The sequence below is a fragment of the Strix aluco genome, chromosome 16 (assembly GCF_031877795.1).
Source record: "Strix aluco isolate bStrAlu1 chromosome 16, bStrAlu1.hap1, whole genome shotgun sequence".
NCBI classification, from domain to species: domain Eukaryota; kingdom Metazoa; phylum Chordata; class Aves; order Strigiformes; family Strigidae; genus Strix; species Strix aluco.
In genome coordinates, this window is record NC_133946.1 from 992,472 (window position 1) to 1,008,149 (window position 15,678).

At 37.8% G+C, this 15,678-nt stretch overlaps 1 long non-coding RNA gene across 10 annotated transcripts in view; it reads left to right on the forward strand.

The window, feature by feature from the left end:
• The window catches only part of LOC141930929 (uncharacterized), a 304,098-nt gene that overhangs the window by 27,120 nt on the left and 261,300 nt on the right, over positions 1 to 15,678 (forward strand). For 9 of the 10 annotated variants that reach the window (XR_012625437.1, XR_012625435.1, XR_012625436.1 and 6 more), the window contains exon 5: positions 1,489 to 1,596. The exons of the other annotated variant lie outside the window; for it this stretch is intronic. This is a non-coding gene — a long non-coding RNA (uncharacterized LOC141930929). The remainder of the gene's footprint in view (positions 1 to 1,488; positions 1,597 to 15,678) is intronic. 10 annotated transcript variants of the gene reach the window in all.

Consider the following 15,678-nt stretch of genomic DNA (forward strand, 5'->3'; position numbering starts at 1 on the left):
GAAGCAGAAATGAGATGCTTTAGCACTTGAGGATGTCAGCTTGGTGCTACCTTTCTCCCTGCTAAGTTTACATTGGGGGAGGATTGTGTTTAATGGGTAGACATGGGGAAAAATGCCATGCCTGTTTCCTTGTAGCATTGCATGTTGAAAATGAGACTACGGAAGGCAGAAATGTAACTTGCATGTTTCCTGACTGATGTGTCTCTGCTCCTGCTAAGCATTATAGAACTTATCTGACCTTTAATCCCTTAAAACACCAAACTCCTGTTAGAAGATTAATAGTGGATGAATGTAGCATATTGAAGCATTCTGGATTTTGCACTCTTTTTGTCTTTTGATGGCTGTCTTGTGTTTATACATGTTCAGTGTCTTAGAGTAAAAGCCTGAATCTTATTTCTGCTCCCAAAAGATTAGGTATTTAATTTTTCTCAAATTCACGTTTAAATTGCAATGCTGAAAATGCTTGCAAGTGCTTTCTGGTGGCACATGTTGTCCATTTTTGTTTTGCTTTTGTAATTGCAAGTTCCCTAGTACAACTAAAACTTTCTCAATTTTGACCAATTTTTGATTAGAAACTAATGGAATTGTTACTCTTTTGTGTGAGTATGTGGTGAGTAGACTTCAAGGCATATGTAATTGTATTTATGCCATCAAGAAAATGTGTGGTATTTTTGTATTTCACTCAACAGAGCATTTGTCTGACAAGAGGAATATTTTGAGGTTTTGTTCTGGCTTCCAGTAAAGTTTCTATCACTAATAACAAATGTAAGAATCATTAATGAGATGCTGAGTTGCCTTCTCACATGTGATCCTTCCACCTGGCCCAAGAAGTCTTGAATTATTTTCCTTACGGTAGTGCAGCTTCAGCTGAATGTTGTAGAATAGCTTCCAGCTTGCTTGTTAATATGTTCTCTGGGAAAATGAGAGACATGATTTGAGCTCCCTCATTTTGAAGAAAAAATCAAAACCAAGCTTTTTATTTCATAGGTGACTGCTAGCCTCTCCCATGAACAATAGAAACTTCTTTTCCTCAAGTAATGTTTTACAGGAGTAGAACATGTGCCAGTCAGCTCTTTAAGGAATCTGTACCTTTCCTAGGGGAGGGAGATCTAGGCTATGGATGAATATAGTGAATGAAAATGCTTTCCTTCAAACCTGAAAAAGATATTTACAGACATATTATTGTCTATTAAAAAAAAAAAAAAGTTTTGTCTATACTAGGTTTTGGCAATGCTACTCTTTTCCTGCTGACTTAAGTTTGTTGTATCCTTCTTGAGCCCTGTGTGGGACACGTGGCAACTTCTTTTAAGGTCATGGACTCTGTTTTGAGACCAAACAGCAAAATATACTTCTTACAGCCTCTCTATGTAAGCTTTTTATTGTATTTATAATTTTAGTCTACTTATGCTTTAATTATTCTTAATTAGTGTGGAATCTTCTGCAGCTACTGTTGAATTGCTTTTATCTTTGCTATGTCATGATTTTCAGATGCCCTTCCTCAGACTGTGAGAAGATAGTAATGAGTGTTTTAAAAAAACCAAAACAAACCAAAACCAGCCCAAAACCCCATAGAGTCCTCTGATCCACTTACCAAAGGTATGCTTAATTTAAATTTAAAAAAATAACACAATCTTGGATTTCTAACTCTCTGACAAGGAGATTTAAGTGAAGATTTCATAAATTAAGCATGAAATTGAAAGTGGTATTAATAGTACTCTGTACTGGTATTTGCTATATGGAAATTCTGTGGTAAGTAGCAGGGTGACAGTTCTGCAAATGTTGGTACACAAGAGTTACAACTTTTTCTGAGTGTATGAAGTATCCAGCTTTTTGATTTCAGGTTATACTATATCCTCTGTTTGGAAGAATTGCAAATGGAAAAAGCTTGATTTTTTTTTTTTTTTTTTTTTTCTGTCCCTTTACTGAAAAGGAAACTAGAAGGCCCAGTCAGCCATTTGTGTAAGAACACATATGCCTGTACTCTCTGACATGGTGGCAAGTACACGTTTGTCTAAAGAACAGCTCTACTTCCAAATAAAAAAATATGTTCTGAATGTTGCAGCCTCATAATCAGTCCTGTTGAAGACCAAGGATATCAGGATGTACCAGTTATAATGAAAATACAGGTTCTATGTAAGTGAGAACCTAGGTTCTCATAGGATTTAGGTCAGCTGTATCTTTCTCCTCTGCTCACCAGCTGTACTCCATCCACATGAAATTTGTTTTAAAACAGGCCTTCCTTGTATTAGGATTGTAGAAAGCATTTTTTTTTAATGTAATGGTGCACAACTCTATTCAAAGGATTATATTTTATAAAACCAAAATTGTCTAGTAGGTAAAATTGTATTTGAAGTTAATAGTATTAGAATATGCTAATTTCTGAGTGACTATGCACAGTTGTGAACTTTGACAGTTAGGAAGAAACCTTGAATCAGGAGCAGGCTACTTCATATCTTTTTATTTCGCATGTTCTCAAAGCTTGTTTATCAAACATGGGATATGTTCCAACTGTGAGATAGTGGAATTTGACTAGCAAGATCCCAACGTGGCCAGTATTTTGTATCTTTGTATTTTGACTCCAGAATTTTATTTGTCCTATCCAGTTATTTTGTGATATTTGATTTACCATTAATTGAGCTATTTAGATACAGTACTACTGATATGTAGTGAAAGAAGCTTAGCTCCATTTACACTGCAGATGTCATAGGTTTGTTTTACTTCAAACAAATTGACATTTAACCCACTTTCATCCAGGACAGTATATATTCTTTTCTGAAAATTTCATTTTGGAATTGCATTATTAAATGCTTACTAAGAGTTTACTGTATGACATAACCAAATGGTGTTCTGTAAACATAAGAATCATGCTGCATTTATTTTTCTGATAACTCATGAATCTGGGTGTGTCACAATTTTTTTTTGCTTGCACTTTAAGGTTAGGGAGTTTCTATGAAACTACCTGTGACTTTCTACTTTCCTACCACTAATTATTTTTTTGAGACCATACTATGCCATACTATGTAGCTGATCATTTGGTGCATGCATATAGTTATTCAGAACAGTAATGCATAAAGTCAGTTTACTGTTAAAATCATAAAGCATCTGTTTTGTTGTTTGCTGTTCCGAGAAATTTAATTGCTGTATTTCTACCTTCTTCCTCTAGCTTACAATTTCTATGAGCATCTTTCAGGAGGAATTTTAAGGGGGGAATAGACCTTTTCATATTCTAAACTACAGTCAGGTGTGTTTCTTCCAAAAAAATAGACATAGGAAGAGTCAAAGAATTTGAGGAGGAATCATAGAATACCTTGGGTTGGAAGGAACCCATAAGGATTGTTGAGTCCACCTCCCTGCTCCTTGCAGGACTACCTAAAACTAAATCACATGGCTAAGAGCATCGTCCAGATGCTCCTTGAACTCTGAGAGGCTTGGTGCCGTGACCACTTCCCTGGGGAGCCTGTGCCAGTGACTGACCACCCTCTCAGTGAAGAACTTTTTCCTATGTCCAGTCCGAACTTCCCCTGACGCAGCTTCATTCCATTTCCTCGTGTGCTGTTGGTGGTCACCAGAGAGAGGAGATCAGCACCTCCCCCTCCGCTGCCCGCGTGCCAAAGTTGTAGACTGTAATGAGGTCGCTCCTCAGCCTTCTCTTCTCCAGACTGAACAAACCAAGTGACCTCAGCCGTAAGTCTTGCCCTCGAGGCCTTCCACCATCTTGGTCACCCTCCTCTGGACACACTCCTCAGTTTGATGTCCTTCTGTTGAGGTGCCCAAAACTGCACCCGGGACTTGAGGTGGGGCCGCACGGGTGCAGTGTGGAGTGGGACAGTCACCTCCCTCGACAGGCCAGCTGTGCTGTGCTTGGTGCACCCCAGGACACGGTTGGTCCATTTGGCTGCCAGGGCACAGTGTTTACTCATATTCAACTTGCCCGAGCCCCAGGTCTCTTTCCGTGGGGCTGCTCTCCAGCTTCTGGTCCCCCAGTTTGTACGTAAAACCAGGATTACCCCATCCCAGGTGCAGAATCCTGCACTTGCTCTTATTGAATTTCATATGGTTGGTGATTGCCCAGCTTTCTAGTCTATGCGGATCTCTCTGTAAGGCTTCTCTACCCTCAAGGGAGTCCACAGCTCCTCCTAGTTGAGTATCATCAGCAAACTTACTTACTGTACATTCGATTCCTGCATCCAGATCACTTATAAAACCAGTGCAAAACACTGGCCCTAAAATTGAACCCTGGGGAACCCCACTGGTGACTGGCTGCCAGCCTGATGTAACCCCATTTACTATAACTCTTTGAGCCTGACCTGTCAGCCAGTTGCTCACCCAGCATGTTATGGTTTTGTCTAACTGTGTGCTGGACATGTTGTCCAGGATACTGTGAGTGACATTAGCAAAAGCTTTGCTAAATCCAAAAAAACCCCACATATATTGGCTTCTGTTGTTCAACTAGATGGGTGACCTAGTGATAAACGAAAATTAAGTTGGGTGAGCAGGACTTTCCCCTCGTGAACCCATGCTGACTATGATCAGTGACTGTGTTCTCTCAAGTGTTTTTCACTACCAGAATAGTGTTCTCCATAATCTGACCAGGCACTGAAGTGAGATTAACAGGCCTGTAATTACTAGAGTCTTCCTTCTCACCTTTCTTGAAAACTGGGACAATGTTTACCAGCTTCCAGTCATCTGGGAACTCTCTGGACTCCCAGGATGGTTGAAAAATAATGGAGAGAGGTCCCACAATAGCATCAGCCAGCTCTTTCAGTACCCTGGGATGAATCCCATGGGGCCCCATAGATTTATGTGCATCCAGCTGGAGCAGCAAGTCTCAGATGAGTTCAGAATTGGCTGAGAGTTTATCATCCTCATGGTCTTCCAAAACAAGGCTCTGGGAGTTCCAAGGCCCATCGCTGGTGTTAAAGACAGGTGAAAAAGGTGTTAAACATCTCTGCTTTGTCTACATGGCTATTTGTGAGGTGACCAACCTCATCAAGTAATGGACGAGTGTTATCTCTGATCCTCCTATTGAGGAAAGAAAAGAAATGCATAATACTGAGAAATCCAAGTATGAGGGTAAAATGAGAAGATGAAAAGAGACAAGGGTGAAGTAAAGCAGTTTGGTTCTACTCCCAAGGGTCAGCTAATTTTCCCTTTTCTGCTTGTAAGCACATAATGCACATGGACGTTTTTCTATTTACACCACACCAATTTTCTGCTTCCTTTTATGATAGAAATATGAAGTGATTGTGGCTTACCAAGGTGACAATAAGTGTGTACTTCTTCAGTGAAGAGCTGATGTTTTATCGTTTAGGCATGCCATATTGTCATGTGTCACACAACATCACCCACAAAAGGGTTATGATGTGCTTAAATGACAGATGCATCACTCTTTGCCAAACCCCTCATGACTTGAATGTCTATATTTGTTTGGAAAAAACCCTTAATGGTGGTGATTTATACTTCAAATCTTCTGTTAGCTTCCGTTCTCTTCAGCCTGTCTGCTGTGTGAGAAGTGTAGATCATGAACTTGTCAGTCAGGCAAAGGCAAGAATCTTTTACAACCTTTTAATTATTTGAAAAGAAGAAAAAATTTCTGTACACCCATTTGTCCAGTGAACTTCTGAGTGTAAATTTATCTTTGAAGTCTGAGAAGTATGACAGAGCAATGTAGTAGCAAGTACTGCTACTTGGAGGAATTCTGCTGACATTTATTGTAAAGGATGCATTTAAGTTGACTCTTAAGCTTGCTTTTCTGCCTAAAGATATGAGAAATTTTTTTTTCAACTCTTCTAGAGAACTGTATGAACCAGATTTACAAAGCTTTCAAAAATTTGTCTGGTTCTTTTGTTCAGTCAATGCATGAATTTTAATAGAACTACTGTAACAGAGCTTTGTGTTTGACATTTGCATATGTTTCAGTGGGAAATTGAAAAAAGTTCGTTTACCCAGGAGCATATTTTATAAATATGAAACGACAAAGGAGTGAATAGATTGCTAGTCACATGAACAAACCATACATTTTTGTATCCAGAAAACATTATGTAACATCAGAAAAGTAAGATTTCCATCAGAATATTTTCTAATGATAAAAAGTGAAACTATTCATGGGATTTTGAAACTGTTCATATGAATATTGAAAAAAGAAATCCCACAAAGTGGAAAGAATTTGAATTCCTTTAACAAAGAGTTAAGAGTAGTGCAGCAATGAGGTAAAGCTTGCACTAATACTGAAATTGCTGAAATGTCTTCGGTCACTTTAGCAAGCCAAAATGGAAGACTTCAGTTTCAGAAACAGAAGTTTTGGGTTTTAATAACAATTTTCCTCTAAAGATTTTCAATTTAACTGTTGTTGGGATAAATGGATCTTTAATTTTAACTGAATTGAATTCTGAAATTCGTTTGAAAAGTTTCCATGCAGAACTAAGTTTTGATACATTGACCAAGAAAAAAAGAATCTGATAGTGGTGGTATCTTATTTTTTTACCATAACTTAGAATATTTGAATTCTGCTGTTCCAGTGTACTAACTCATGAAAACTGTTCTTCAGTGTCCTCATTTTCCCACTGTGTCTTGAGGGCATGATTTTCTTATGTTTTTATTATATTCTTCTGTGTGGCAATAAGTTTTACAATGAAGAAGAGACTAGTCCATAAAAGCTATTGTCCTATTGATCAGGGAACTTGGCCAATGGTTTTAGCAAAGTGTGATATACCTGTTAGACATCATGGTAGTATATCTGACTCAAAAGATTTTACTTTTTATCTAAAATACACTTACGTTCCCTCCCCCCCCCCCCCCCCCCAATATTTTTGTAAATAATTTCAACAAAGAGCTTTGAAGAGGTAAGGGTATGAATGACTGTGGCTGACTACCATTTTTGGTTTCTTCATTGTTAGAAAATACAAGGAAGTGACGTTTTGCCAGAAAGGCAAAGCAGCATGTTCTTTTGATTGAAGCAACTGTCTGGTTTGCCAGAAAACATGGTGTTTAGCCTTAGATTACTGGTTTTGATATCAATTTTCTGAAAGCCTGTAAGATAATCCTTTGTTTGTTTGTTTGTTCAGTCTATCTTCCTGATAAATAAGTAACAGCTATTTACTAATGTTCCTGAATGTGGCTTAAAAATTTCTAGTTTATTTTGGTGTGTAAGAACCTTTATTTTTATCACGTAGGAAACAAATGGGAAAAAGTCACTTTCTCACAGATATTTTAAGTAAATTTCAGATCTTTTAGTGTTTGTATGTGTATATCTTGGCTGTTCATACACCTTGAAATATACTTTTTTTTTTAATGAGAAAAGCACAATAAAAATGAGTGAATTAATCCAAATTAAGACCAAGAGAGTAGAACTCAATGGTTATCTGTAACTTTTTTGGTATTATATTCTGAAGATCTGTGATAACTAGGTGATGTGTTTTCATTTAAAGGCAGTTTTATGCAACCTTATTTAAAATATTTTGAAATGTAGTTTTAGAGTAGCTGAAATGGAGATGGATGAAGTTCATCTGACAGTTCAGTCTGGAAGATGCATAAATGATCAAGCTCAAACTCAAGTGTACTAGTACTTCTGTCCAAGTTTATGCTATGATATAGCACATATCAGAGTTGGTTTTGTAGACCTGTGAAGGAAGACAGTTTTTCAAAACATCTACTGTTCTTCAGCTCTTTCCCAGGCTTGTAAGACAACTTTTAATGCTATCTCTTCTCCTTCTCCTCCCTATCTTTTGTAAAATTTATTAGTAGTATTCTCTTGCCTCAATCTTTATACCCTAGGAATTGCAGATTGGAATTCAGAGTTGTAAAAGAAGCATTGCTTGACTATCCCTTTAAAAAAAACAAAACCATATCAAAATCAAAGCAAAAAAACATTTCTTCACTGTGTCAGTTGACTGAGAGGCTAAATAAGTTAGCACTTTGGCAACTGTGGCTTGCTTACCTCCTTCCTCAAGAAGATAAAATGGATTTTTCATAGTAAGGCGCTTGTTCAAATCTATACATCATACACCTATTTTTCAGGAACTCCTGCTGTTTCAAGTTGTTTTTCTCTTTCATGCCAGAATAGTGTGAAATGTTTTGACCATTCTCCTGAAATTGGGTTGTTAGAATTTCAGCTTTTTGATTTTGGGAAGTATGCATGTGTCTATCACCAATATGTGTATCATGCATAGAGCACTAGCATGAGATGTGGGAGATAAAGACTTAAATATCTCTTCCTCTTGGTTCAGAACAGTTTATCCTTCATTACCCAGAGTCAGGCAGAGCATGGACTTGAATATGGATCTTCTATTTCAAACCATGCCAATTAGACAGGCTTATCGAGCCAGAACGCAAGTGTATGTGAATATGTACATATGTATTCCTCTCCTATGGTATATCTCTGTGCAAAGAATGCAGCTTAAAACAACATCTTATGCTAAAATTTCATTTAATCAAAAATACCCTGTCCATGTCTATGTGTATAAATAGCAAATAATTAGTTATACTCAGAATAACTCATTAAAATTCCATTTAAAGCCATTAAGGTTAATCTGGGCATTTAAAAGGTCATTATCAAGCAATTAGTTTGCTTTCTGTTTAATATTGGATTTTTTTAAAAATGGGTCTAAAAAGGGGAAATTGCAGTGGAAGAAACTTTCAGACCAAACAACAAAATCGAAACAGCTTGATGTCTGGTGAAAGAACCCTCCAGAAAAGCAGATACTAATTTCAAAAAGTAGGCTTTCTTTCTGATAGTTTGTTCTTTCCCCTCCCCGCTTAGCTCTGCAGCAAAGTTATATTTCTGTCACTTTTACCATTTCTATTTTGGTTACATCTCAGAAGATGAAATTATTTCCTGAGTGATGAAACGGGAGGGAAAAAAATACTTGAAAGATAAAGGCCTTATCCAAACACTAATTACCAAATTCTAGCATTCCATGATGGAATGAAAAATAATGTCTTAAACTCTCTATTTCTCACCATCACAATCCTGTGGAGTGGTATGTGTTCTGCACAGTAAAAGCATCCTAATCCGTGGTTGATTTCCTCAATTTTATCTTTTTAGCAAAATAATTAGCAGGAAAATGGTGATATCAATATTTTAATCGTATAAACCTTCAGAATTATCATGACAGTTGAATGGCTGAGAGAGTACAATGTCAGAGGGACCAGCTGTGTCAGGTCTCTGGAGACTCAGCACATATTACCTTTCAGTAGTTACTTTTTTATGCTTGGGGATAATTAAAAAAAAAAAAATCAATGCCTTAATTCAGGAACACGATTTGATGGTAATTTGAGTAACAATAAGATGTTATTAAGCAAACATGAAGTGATTTAGGTACTGAATGTGATAAGAAAGGAGATGATAGAAATTAAGCTGTTATATACTGATAGTGCTGTCGTCTCACCTTCCTTTTTTAAAGATGGGTTTAATCCTGTACTGAGATCTTTGTCTCATTCTTCTCTGAATTTTGCTTATTAAAATGCTTAAATTCTCTAAACGTTACTGCTTTGTACTCTGGAGTTATGTATGAATGGGTCTGTAAAATAAAATATTTTCACTGGTGTGTTCACAGAGTAGCGTAGCAATGTATTCTGTAAATTTCTAAGAGTTTCAGTCTGAAGAAATTTCTGGTAGTCCTTGTTGTGAGGTAAAGGGCGTTCTACCTGACACTTGAACCAAATTCAACTAGTAATTTGGATTTTCAGTGTTATCACTTGTCATGAAATCAATGAAGCATCTAATTCTTTCCCAGATATTTTGCTCTTATTTAATTAGTTTCATTATGCTGCCATGTTGGGTGTGAGCGAAGGCCAGTGCTCCCTCTTGATGATGCCTCATCGTTGCCACAGTCGGCAGAGGTGCAGATGCACCACTCTTCATCTTTGGGAACCAGGTGTCTGGCTCAGTGTTGCCTCTGGCAGGCCTTGGTCACTGACTGTGTTCTCTGCTTTTATTCCAGTTGTTTCCAACCTGTTATCTTTAATGTTTTTAAGTGAAGGATGCGACAAGGAGCTGGCAAGTTAATTGGAAGGGGAAGGCAGACTTAAATTTTTAATTCTAGGGAAAGGAAATTGTTGTAGGAGTGAAAGAGGGAATCCTGTTAAGAGCTTTTAATTGACATCTTGCCCACTGAGATCAAGTAGATGGGCAGCACTCCCCCCACCTTCACCCTTCCTAAGGACATGTTACGTTTCAGAGAACCTGTGTCTTAGAGCAGAGAGGTGTGGGCTGTCCCATGAGGGAGAGTGAGCCAGGAGCCTAGAGTGACCACAGCACAGGCAGGATGCTGCCCTTGTCGACCACAGCAAGGTCCCTGGGCCCTTGGGCAGTGGCTGTGTGAGTGCAGGTCCCAGGTCAGGGCATTTACGGGCTGTTCGTGCACTCAAGGCCCTGATGGAAGGTTTGTAAAGAATAGATGTCATTGGTGAGCTGGCAATTTTATACAATTTTTTTGTGCAGCTGGCCTCTGGCACAATTTGAAATAAGTTAAAAGGATTTAAATTCTAAGAGAAATATTCCCACATACATACAGGTTAATGGAAGACACTTTCACCTTTTTCTGATACAATATACTGTATATTCTCTCTGGTGGACAATGGCTGAGTTAATAGGCTGAATATAAAGAATTTAGTCTATCAATATTCTTCAATATTACATGTTTTTGTTCGATTATGCAGAGCACTGTGTTAGTACAGAGGATAAAATTAGGCATACTGTTTAGTCTTTGGAGCTTTTGGCCTTAGATCTTTTGAATCACAAAACTTTTGATTGCAGCATGGACCTTCTTTTAAAAAATTTAGAGCGTTTTATGCACTCATTTCAATGGTGGAATATAATACAGAGTACTTCAATTCCTTACCACATAGGTTTCTCAAAAGCTTGTATGAAAAGAGTGATTAACATTTAGACTTTTAGTTGCTTTCTCTATAAGCTTCAGGTCCAAATAAGGTTTTGGATTTAGAACTGATGTTCAATCTCTGTTTTGCTAATGTGTTTTATCCTATTGTACAAATCCACAAGTATTAGTATGTGTGATTAGTTAGCTTGAGTAAAAGATGTAGGAATGGGGTTTGAGGTTAGAAATAACCAGTCCTTGAGAGACTGTAAACTGGCAGTTTAAGGGAAACCTAGGCTGCAACAAGGCAAGTATTAAAATACAGATGCTGCAAAAGATGATTAAGTACCAACTTAACTGGTACTTGCAATAGTTATGCTATCAATTTCTGTGTGCCTGCTTACTGTTGGTTCTGGTCTCTAATTATATCTTGTGTTAAATGAGATTATGAATTGTCTGCGTAGTGACTTAAGCATAGAACTTTAAAAAAAAAAAGTGTTTTCAGCATAATTGAAATATTTTGCAGAAGTTGTCTGGTCTGTCATGTGTTTAGGCCAGAAATGAAATGAAACCTGTAACTTTTATATAAGGATCTGAAATCTTTTGAAGACAAATTGCGACTATTTTTTGGAACTGCTTTTATGACATTTTTCACAGGAGTTACCTCCCCTCCCATTTAAATCAACTCTGCGTGGAAGTATTTCTTCTTGAGTGTTTTGCTCTGCTAGTCTAATGGAGCTGTAAGCTCTAATGATGCTTCTAGATGCTGCTGCAATACATATATAAAAAAACCTCAATAAAATGAAACAAAACTCTAAAACAATGACAAAAGACCCAACTCCCCATCCCAACGTGCCAAAACTTCTCAACGCCTTTATGATCCTCACAGAATGGATTAACCTGGACTGTTAATTGTAAGGCAAACACAGCAGATCAAGGCTCTTTATGCCTATTTGAATTAATTTGGTTTTGTTTCAGCACAAGCACTCTGCAGTGACTATTCCTGTCATGGTATTTTCCAGAGTGCCTCAGAGACACTCACTTTGATTGGCAGTGCTGTAGTATTGGGCACTTCTGGAGAATTTATGCCTGTTATAGCAGCCCCTCAATGTTGTTACTTAATGTGCACTATACTATCAGGGCTATAATTTACAGCAAATTGAACATATTTCCCAGTCCATTTAAAGACTGTTCCATTGTTAGAAGGCTTGTGTCCTCTTTTATGTTTTGTTGTTATTTTTGTGGAGGTTTTTGAGCTTTCCCTGGTACCAGTGGCAGATTTATCTTGCTTCTTCTGTATTTAATTATAGTTCCAGTGGAATTCTTGCTGTAAAAGAGTAAGTCTGATTTGCATTCCCTCTGAAGCTGTTTTGACAAGTAAAACACAATGACTTTCTGCATAGTGCTATTCACAGTGTTTCAGGCCACATTTCTGGCACAGAGAAAATAATTAAGAGAAAGGAGGGATACTTGAGAAGTTCTCCTTCCTCCTGTTTTTGTGGTGAATAGTTATAGGGTCTCTGTTCAGATTTGTGTGTCATGCCACGTGAGGTACTGTGGAAACCTAGAGCTCTGAACTTATGACTGCTTGTCCCTCAAAGCTTCAGAAGCTTGAGTAAGGATACACAGATCATACTCACCCAGAATTTGTTTTATCAGTAACATAAACCTGTCTTGAGTGTTGCATCATACCTTGTGACTGTTTTTCTGTGTGGGCAATAAATCTTTGTACCCATTTTTCCTTCTCATATTGCGGGTGTGAGCTGGTAACTTCATGGAATTGCCTTCAGGGAGCCTCATTTGTTCTTTTTACCAACTTTGCAGTACAGTTGTCTTATTTAATATATAGTTCCTTCTTTTGGTTCATCCCTAGGTGGTGTACTTTGCACTGTGAAATTAAATTCCTTTTGTCTTTTAATATAAAATTCTTTAAATCTGGTTACACAACTCTTTCTTTAATTTTAACTTGCTGCCCTCTGTCCCATGTAGTTATTCTTTCAATTTTTTTGTCAGCTTTTACTGACAAACCACTGGATATATAAAAACTCAGCCCAGGCTGATGGAAGTTTCGTGCAAACACAGCAATCTTTCCTCCTTTTGCTTACTTCAGAATTTGGACCAGAGGAAACCTTTTTATTCTTCTGTTGCTACGAGAGATTTGAGGACCAGAAACATCCTTTTCTACCCCTTAGCCTTTCTGATCTCTTCTTGTTCTGTTGATTTAGGAGACTCTAGTCCCTTGCTCTATGCTGCCTATGCAAGTCATTCCTAGTGTGGTGTTGCTCTGTTCATGTTTCACTCACAACGTTGACTTCATAGGAATGGCTGTTGATTCAGTGTCCTGTGTTCAAGAACTGGTTATCATTGCTTGTAGCTTGAAGCCTGTTTAATCTGAAGTGACTCTTTGGCTACTCAGGTGGCATCAGCACCCTGTTTGTGTAATTTTTCCCAGTGTGGTAAGGTAGCATGTGTAAATGGTGGTTTCATAATCAACTGCCTTTACGTCTAAATATGTCAAATTCTCATTTCAACTCTTGTAGCATTCACAGCTTTAGGGATTTAAATGTGTACCGGGTCTGGCTGAGCCAGAATTGGTTTTCCCCTGTAGCAGCCCTCATGGTGCTGTGTTTTATGTTGGGAGCTGGCAGGGTGTTGATAGCACACTGGTGTTGTGGCTACTGCTGAGTAGTGCTTACACAGCACCAAGGCTCTTTCTGACATTTCCCCCTCTCAGTGGGACGGGGTGGGCAAGATCTTGGGAGGGGACACAACCAGGACAGCTGACCCGAACTGACCAAAGGGATATTCCATACCATATGACTTCTGCTCAGTATAAAGCTGGGAGAAAGGAGGAAGGGGGTGGGGTCACCCTTGGTCCTCCGAGGCAACCACTACGCGTATTGGAGCCCTGCTTCCTGAGAAGGCCCGACATCGCCTGTTCATGGGAAGTAGAGAATAAATCTGTTTTCTTTTTTTGCTTCCGTGCGCAGACCTTTGCTTCGCTTTGCTTATATTAAAACTGCTGTTGTTTTACCCACAAGGGTTGTTTTGTTTTCCTGTCTTATTTTCTTTCCCTTCTTTGCCCTATTGAGAAAAAAAGGGGAAAGGGGGGGAAGTGATAGAGTGACTTGGTGGGTACCTGGCATTTAGCCAAGGTCAAACCACCACAAAACGGAACTATGTTGCTTTAAAACAATGAATAAGAAATGTCCTTTGTTTTTAATATGTTTTTGTGATTCGTAGCGCCTGGAATTTAACATGTGCTCAATGTTTTTAGTATTAGGTTCATAATCTCTTTTTACTTTTCTGTAACTACTTCTGTTTTTGAAAAGTAGGACTATTTTTTTCACTTTCCAGGCTGCTTTCAGTTACAGTGAGACAACAGTAGGCTTTTGACAAATTCTATCAAAAAATCAGACTTATGCTTCTATCCTTAGAAAGAATATTTCTTGAGCTGTTGCATAAATGTGGTAGGTAGTAAGGTTGACATATTTTCCACTGAAATTAAATCTCCTACTTAAAGGTATAGTAAAAAAAGGATAAATGCCTCTTCATGCAGCTCCAGCTGCAGGACTGAGGTATAAATGGATGCGGAAAAAAGTGACAATTTGCTTTCAAAGGATTCAGTAATCAAGAATTTTTTTTTTTCTCCACTGAAGAAAGTTACATGCATAACTATAGCATAACCAGTGCATCAAGGCATGCCTTGCTATTTTTATCTGTTGTTTTCCATGTTTCCCATCCAAAATGTCCTCATAAGACTTACAATCATTCCTGATTATTGTAGCTGCTATTTCTATCTCTGAAGAAAGATCTTTCTGATATTTCACATTTCCAGTCATGTTCCTGGTTTAACCAGCTTCATCTTCTGCAATGCAGTAATTAGAACATCTACATGCTTTCTATTTGTTACAGGGGGATATTTCAGTATTCTGTTTTTCTTGATTTCTTGTCTATTTTAAAATACACTCTATTTTGCAATATTGCTTAGTTATGACACTTATTTCTACAGCTGGTTGCCCATTATAGTAATTCATAATACTATATGAAGTGCACATACTGATTAGACATGCGATTCTGTGTACGCAGCTGTGCACCTCATCTGTTGCGTCTTTCAGAGGTTGGCCCTTTATGCCTGTAAGAACTGGTTTTGTGGAGTGAAATTCTGCTTTTGGATAGCACCATTGACCATTTGGTTAGGCATCCTTTACCACCTTAGTAAGCTCCTACTACTCTGAGGACATTTTGAAGGAAAATAATTTTACTGTTTACTTATGGAAAGAATGTAGGGTGATTTATTCTGAATAATGAAACCCACACACACGCTTGTGCTACAGTACCTGATACTGTGCATAGTTACTGTTATAAGAAAAGAATTTGATTGAATAAAGGGATTGTCAGTACACTAAGCCCTGGTTAGATTTTGCGCATGGAAAGCTAAGCACTGAAAAGGTGCCTTTCTTAAACTAAGGTGGGTTCTTGTTCTTGCTTTGATGTCTTACCTTTTTTTGTCTAAGAATTTGGAATAATACTTAACACTGTAATTACTTCAGTATCTTATGATACATGAAATCTCTTGCAGAATGGTAGAAATAGAAAAGTTTTCTTTATTTGATTTGGAAGCCAGGGAATATATTGGGAAAATTACTTGAAGAATGTAGCCAGAAAAAAGGTGGTGCTTTTGAATATCGTAGAGATGACTACACCAAAGGAAAAATCTTTCTGCCATACCTTATAGGTAGTTATTGTTAAACTTGGAAGTTAAATACTGTAATTTTTCTTGGAGAGGCAATATTGTAAGTAGGACAGTGGTAGCAAGCAGGTGATAGAGCAAGAGCTCCTGATTGTGGATTTGAGTTTG